The sequence below is a fragment of the Somniosus microcephalus genome, chromosome 28 (assembly GCF_052327205.1).
Source record: "Somniosus microcephalus isolate GS21.2 chromosome 28, FLI_Smic_1.0, whole genome shotgun sequence".
Taxonomy (NCBI): domain Eukaryota; kingdom Metazoa; phylum Chordata; class Chondrichthyes; order Squaliformes; family Somniosidae; genus Somniosus; species Somniosus microcephalus.
The window spans coordinates 12,431,631-12,439,189 of NC_141014.1; the positions used below are offsets into that span (position 1 = coordinate 12,431,631).

Below are 7,559 nucleotides of genomic sequence, written 5' to 3' on the forward strand. Positions count from 1 at the left end.
TCCACTGGAATACACTGTAAGACTCAGCTGCTGTGACTCTGATCTTCTATTCAGTTGCTTAAGTTTGAAGGTAACTTTGTCCAGTTTGCAGCCCATCCCCCATCGCTGCTGTGTCTGTGACTGTCCCACTGGTTTATTTTGCTGCTGTCCGGGTCCTGACCAGAAATTCACTCTCCTGGGCCGACGTCCATTTCTGGATCTTATGGTGGCCTCCAACTTCACCAGTGCTTTCTGCCACACAACACTTCTCCACATTAACACCTCCAGCGTACCTCTCGGTTTCTCTGCCCTCCCAAATCGCTTCAAAATGTCTATCAACTTGCGAACACTGCCCTGACCATCTACGAGTTTATTCTGGATGGTTGCATTGATATTCTGGGCCTTGCCGGCAAATATCGTAGAGCCAATGCTTAAAAGTACATCACCCCAGATGGGACTCGAACCCACAATTCCTGGCTTAGGAGGCCAGTGCCTTATCCATTAGGCCACTGGGGCTGTATACAAAGCAATGAAAATCATGAGACTTAAGGGTCAGTTTGTGACCGCCAAATCATTATTTACAGAGCAAATTATTCTCACCGCAGACAGAAAATCTTTGATTAGGATTTAAAATGCACATTGTTGGGTGGCAAATGAATCTGTTAGAATAAAATTTTGCTGGACAAGATTGCTGGACAAGATTTTGCTGGAAAAGGCACAAACAACAAAATTCATCTCGTGTCCTGACTGGCACTAATTGAATAACTGAGGACTAACAAGGTTCACTGGTATCCTATTATCGAACTAATCACTTGTATCCTATTATCGAACTAATCACATTCCGCCGGTGACGCGGACGGAACAAGACGGAACGAAGACCTTTCGCAATTACTGAAGAGGCAGAATTGGCAACACGAGTGTGTAAACTCCTGACTGGAGGAAAATAACGATATGCGCTAATAAACGAATTGATTGGATGAATGTAAATGATCTAAAACCAACTTCTTGGAATTGTATATAAGCTCGGCACGTACTACAATCGAGGAGAAGGTGCTCTCGCAGACCGCGTGGTTGCAGACTCTTTTCCCAGAGCTCTATCATTTAATAAAGTTGTCTCTCTTACTCAAAGTCTAGTTTCCGAGGAATCATTTTTCCTACAACAAATCGATTCACCCCATTCTTCCCATGTGGCCCGAATACTACGGTAGGTAATCAATCAAACCCAAACTGCACAGCCAGAGTAAAGTTTGTACAGGACACAATTTCAAACTTTGCAGATGACACAAAACTTGGAATTGCAGTGAACAGTGAGGAGGATAGTGATAGACTTCAAGAAGACATAGACAGGCTGGTGGAATGGGCGGACACGTGACAAATGAAATTTAACGCAGAAAACTGATACATTTTGGTAGAAGGAATGAAGAGAGGAAATATAAACTAAAGGGTACAATCCTAAAGTGGGTACATGAACAGACAGAACTAGGGGTGTATGTACACAAATCATTGAAGGTGGCAGGGCAGGTTGAGAAAGCAGTTAAAAAAGCTTACGGGATCCTGGGCTTCATGCCGTCTCTCTTTAGAGCAATCCAGTCAGAAAAAGGGTGTGAAAGAAAAGACAGCCATCTGTAGCTAAGTTAAGAAATTAAGGATAGTATTTGACTAAAAACAACGGTATATAAGGTAGCCAAATCTAGTGGGAGGATAGGGGATTGGGAAAACTTTAAAAGACAGCAAAAAATAACAAAAAGATTGATTAAGAAAGGGAAGATAGATTATGAAAGTAAATTAGCAAAAAATATAAAAACAGATAGTAAGAGTTTTTATAGTTATATAAAAAGAAAAAGGGTGGCTAAAGTAAATGTTGGTCCCTTAGAGGATGAGACCGGGAAATTAATGGTGGGTAATATGGAGATGGCATAAACACTGAATGAGTATTTTGTATCAGTCTTTACAGTAGAGGACACTAAGAATATCCCAACACTGGACAAACAGGGGGCTATGGGGGGGAGGAGCTAAACACGATCAAAATCACTAAGGAAGTGGTACTCGGTAAAATAATGGGACTCAGGGCGGATAAATCACCTGGACCTGATGGCTTATATCCTAGGGTCTTGAGGGAAGTGGCGGTAGGGATTGTGGATGCATTGGTAATAATTTTCCAAAACTCTCTGGACTCAGCAAAGGTCCCGGCAGACTGGAAAACTGCTAATGTAACACCCTTATTTAAAAAGGGCAGTAGACAGAAGGCTGGAAACTATAGACCAGTTAGCCTAACATCTGTGGTAGGTAAAATGTTGGAGTCCATTATTAAGGAGACAGTAACAGGACATTTGGATAATCATAATTTAATAGGACAAAGTCAGCATAGTTTTATGAAGGGGATGTCATGTTTGACAAATTTGCTGGAGTTCTTTGAGGAAGTAACATATAGGGTGGATAAAGGGGAACCAACGGACGTACAGATAGACTACCTTTTATCCGAACTTCCGAAAACCAAAACCCTCTAAAAACCGAAGGTTTTTTCATTCAGGGTAAGTCGTGCGCACGACAAGACCAGAGTGGCGCATGACTTACGCTGAGCAGGGCAGAGTAAGCCGTACGCACGACGCAGACCCCCACCGCTGACCCCGACCCCCGCCGAACCCCACCGCCGACCCAGACCCCCGCCGACCCCCACCGCCGACCCCCACCCCCGCCGACCCCCACCCCTGACCCCCCGCCGACCCCCCTGCCGACCCCGACCCCCACCCTTTCGGATAAGGGATAGCCTTTATCCGCACTTCCGAAAAAAGAAAACCTCTGAAAACCGAAAGTGGTGCAAAACATGACCCGACGTCGACCCCGACCCCCGCCGACCCCCACCCCCACCGACCCACACCCCCAAACCCCCGCCGACCCCCGCCGCCGACCCCGACCCCCACCCTTTCGGATAAGGGATAGTGTATCCTTTATCCGCACTTCTGAAAACCGAAAGTGTTTTCGTTCAGCGTAAGTCGTGCGCACGGCCCCGACCCCCCCGCCGACCCCCCGCTGACCCCGACCCCCGCCGACCCCGACCCCCCGCCGACCCCGACCCCCGCCGACCCCGACCCCCCGCCGACCCCCGCCGACCACCACCCCCGACCCCCCCCGCCGACCCCCCCGCCGACCCCCACCCCCGACCCCCCCGCCGACCCCCCCGCCGACCCCCCCACCGACCCCGACCCCCCACCGACCCCCACCCCCGACAAATTTCCCAGTCTTATAAAATACCTTCCGAAATCCGGAATTTTCCGAAAACCGAAACACAGCTGGTCCCGAGGTTTTCGGATAAAGGGTAGTGTACCTGTAGTGTATTTAGACTTCCAAAAGGCATTTGACAAGGTGCCACACAAAAGATTATTGCTTAAGATAAAAAATCACGGGATTGGGGGTAATATTCTGGCATGGATAGAGGATTGGCTATCTAACAGAAGGCAGAGAGTTGGGATAAATGGTTCATGCTCAGACTGGCAATCAGTAACGAGTGGTGTTCCGCAGGGGTCAGTGCTGGGTCCCCAACTCTTTACAATCTATATTAACGATTTGGAGGAGGGGACCGAGTGTAACATATCAAAGTTTGCAGATGATACTAAGATGGGAGGGAAAGTAGTGAGTGAGGAGGACATAAAAAACCTGCAAGGGGACATAGACAGGCTAAGTAAATGGGCAGAGATTTGGCAGATGGAATACAATACTGGAAAGTGTGAGGTTATGCACTTTGGCAGGAAAAATCATCGAGCAAATTATTATCTTAATGGCAAGAAACTGGAAAGTACTGAAGTACAAAGGGATCTGGGGGTCCTGGTGCACGAAACTCAAAAGGTTAGTATGCAGGTGCAGCAAGTGATTAAGAAGGCCAATGGAATGTTGGCTTTCATTGCTAGGGGGATAGAATATAAAAATAGGGAGGTATTGCTTCAGTTGTACAAGGTATTGGTGAGACCGCACCTGGAATATTGCATGCAGTTTTGGTGTCCATACTTAAGAAAAGACATACTTGCTCTCGAGTCAGTACAAAGAAGGTTCACTCGGTTAATCCCAGGGATGAGGGGATGGACATATGAGGAGAGGTTGAGTAGATTGGGACTCTACTCATTGGAGTTCAGAAGAATGAGAGGCGATCTTATTGAAACATATAAGATTGTGAAGGGGTTGGATCGGGTGGATGCGGGGAGGATGTTCCCGATGATGGGTGAAACTAGAACTAGGGGGCATAGTCTTAGAATAAGGGGCTGCTCTTTCAAAACTGAGATGAGGAGGAACTACTTCACTCAGAGGGTGGTAGGTCCATGGAATATGCTGCCCCAAAAAGTTGTAGAAGCTACATCATTACATAAATTTAAAACAGAAGTAGACAGTTTCCTAGAAGTAAAGGGAATTAAGGGTTACGGGGAGCGGGCAGGAATTTGGACATGAGTCTAGGTTCGGATCGGTCATGGCCCTGTGGGTAGCGGAGCGGGCCCAGGGGCCGTGTAGCCTGATCCTGCTCCTATTTCATGTGTCTAATTCTGTTAGATTCAGGAGATAGTTCTGTGATTGGCGGTTAGGACCAGATCAGCCATGATCTTATTGAATGGCGGAGCAGGCTCGAGGGGCCGATTGGCCTACTCCTGCTCCTATTTCTTATGTTCTTATGTTCTAGTCCCATTCCCCCGCTTTATTCCCATAGCCCTGCAAGTTTATTTGCCTCAAGTGCCTACCCAGTCTCCCCTTGAAAACATTGAGTGTCTCCACTTTCGCCACTTCCGTCGGCAGCGAGTTCCAGGTCCTCACCATTCACTGTGTAAAAAAGTTTTTCTCACATCCCCCCTGTATCTCTTGCCCAATTCCTTAAATCTGTGTCCCCTAGTCCTTGTGCCATCAACTAGTGGGAAGAGCCTTTCCCCGTCTAGCCTATCCAAACCCGTCATAATCTTGTACACCGCTATCAAATCACCCCTCAACCTCCTTTGCTCTAATGAAAACAAATCCAGCTTCTCCAACCTGTCCTTATAGCTAAGATCCCCCATCCATTCTGGTAAATCTCCTCTGCACCCTTCTCAAGGGCCTTCACATGCTTCCTAAAGTGTGGTGACCAGTGTTAGATCCGTGTATCTTGATGTTGTGTCCTTCAATAATTAGACAACCAGACTGCAGGGAATGATTCAACAGGTGTTTACTGAATGAGGGTTACTCTGGAACTAACTGTACAGATCACTACTCAGGGTTTATATACAGGTGTGGTCACTGCCGGTACTACAGTATACAGGAGCTGTAAAAAGTAGTTCTCCCCTTAAAGGTACATACATTACAATTCCTCCCCTTTTAGATTAACAGTCCATAACATTCATTTAACAATTAAATATCAAACTAATTACAATTAACACTTTTAACATGCAACATTAGCTGAAAATAGTCTACTTATAAATTCAGTCTTTGGGGAGGCTTCCTGATCCTTTCTGGATAGCGCCTTTCCCGAGTGTCTTCTCTGGGGTTACTAGGTTTCGTAGTAAGCCATACGTTTTTGCACCCATTGAATTCAACAATACCAGCGCTTTCTTGTCATCTGGCACTTCATTCGCCTTGCAGTATACTTGTATGCGTTCGACATATGTCGTCCAATCTTCGACTTCATTGTCGAACGCTGTGATACTGCCACTCTTCGGCATTTTTGGGTGTGGTTAAACTGGCTTAAAATGGCGTCTCCCACGCTTTCCTTTCTTCCCTGCTGCGGCTTAAAATGGCGTCTCCTGCGCTTTCCTTTCTTCCCCGCTGACGCTGCTCGGCCCTTGAACACCGGCTGCGCTCTGCGCGTTTTCCTGCGTGCCTCTCTCCCCCGTTGACGCTGCTCGGCCCTTGAACACCGTCTGCGCTCTGCTCTCTCTCGCCTCTCTCCCCCGTTGACGCCGCTCGGTTCCTGAACACCGGCTGTGCCCTGTGCGCTCTACCCTCTCTCTCTCCCCCATTGACGCTGTTGGGCCTTTTTCTGTGCCATCGGTCGCCTCTAGACGCCGCTGTCCGGGAAGGGCCTGCGCAGTACCTGTTGCCAGCCCGTTTTGCTGGACCACTGTAATGAAATCTGTTTGTCTTGATCCTGTATTCGTTTTGCACTCATGTATATTACCCTCCCCCACTGTGTATAGTTTCACTGCCTCTTTCCCGACTAACCTGGGAGGTTCCAGGTCTTGGCTCTTGTCTCCGCCCCTGACTTCTCTTACATAAAGATCCCAGGATCTGTATGACTCTGTGATGAAATATGTCATTCATCAGACTCTGTATTTAACTACATATATTGTATTGCCTGCTCCTGTGTTTGTGTTGCCTGCTCCTGTGTTTTACCTTGTATTGTATATAGTGCACCGCCCCCTTTCTCCCCATTGGGTGTGTCGGCTCCGCCCATACCTGGCCCTACTTAAGACAAGCCCAGGCTTGTCTTGCAGCAGAACAGCAGAATGCTAGGTGAAGCTAGGTGAAGACACAGGCATCTTTCTTTGCTAATAAAAGCCTTGTTTTATCCAGTTAACTTTGAGCCTTGAAGTTATTGAGGCGCATCAATTTTATTAGCAAACTTTCAACGATGGATCAACTTTTGAAACCGGAACGCTTGGATTTGGACCCGCATGCTTCGGATGCATCGGCACGGTTTGGACACTGGTTCCAGTGCTTGGAATTTTTTATGGCCAACTCCGAAGCCGTCACAGCCTCTTAAGCCACCGGAGATGTGAAACTCGGGATCCTGCAGAATCGGGTAAGCCACCGGGTTTTTACACTCATCCAAGACGCCGCCACCTACCTGGATGCCTGCAACATTCTAAAGGCCCACTATCAGCGGCCTACCAACGAGGTGTACGCCAGGCATCTGCTTGCTACCTGCACACAGCTACCCGGAGAGTCGCTAGAGGACTTTCTAGTCACCCTAAAAGTGCTTGGCAAAGACTGCAAATGCAAAGATGTGAAAGCCACGGTATACACAGACGAGCTTATTCAGGAAGCCTTTATCGCAGGCCTTAGCTCTAATTACATCCGGCAGAGACTGCTAGAGAAAACGGGCCTAGATCTGACACAGGCTGTGGACACAACACGATCGCTGGATGTGGCTCAGAAGAACTCTGACTCCTACTCTTCAGGCCGCGCGGCCCACGCCACCTCGTACGCACCAAGGGCGCCGCCATGTTGGAAGACATCTTCCCCGCCCGAAAGCCCAACACCGTCGGGGCCCTGCTCTCCCCCCAGAAGCCCTATGACCGCCGCGACGCATCGGGGCCCCAAATGCTACTTCTGCGGGCAGCCGAAGCACACCAGGAACCTGTGCCCGGCGAAAGGCACCACCTGCTATAAGTGCGGTAAGAAGGGGCACTTTGGGAAGGTGTGCAGAGGGAACCCCACAGGCAAACCCGCCACCACCGCGTGCGCGCCGTGGGAGCAGCCATCTGGGACGCCATCTTGTCCAACCTCGTGGGGTCCGCCATCTCGCGAGCAGACATCGTGGACGCCATCTTACCCGGCCTCGTGTGGCCCACTATCTTGTCCCGATCAGGGCCCTACAGTGGCGTCGATCACAGTGGACCAGTCCAGACCGC

General features: G+C 48.8%; 1 non-coding gene across 1 annotated transcript; it reads right to left on the minus strand.

Moving 5' to 3' along the window:
- Nucleotides 1–422: 422 nt before the first annotated feature.
- On the minus strand, nt 423–495 carry trnar-ccu (transfer RNA arginine (anticodon CCU)). Its single transcript has one exon. It is a non-coding gene; the product is annotated as a tRNA-Arg (tRNA).
- Between the last annotated feature and the right edge of the window lie 7,064 nt (nt 496–7,559).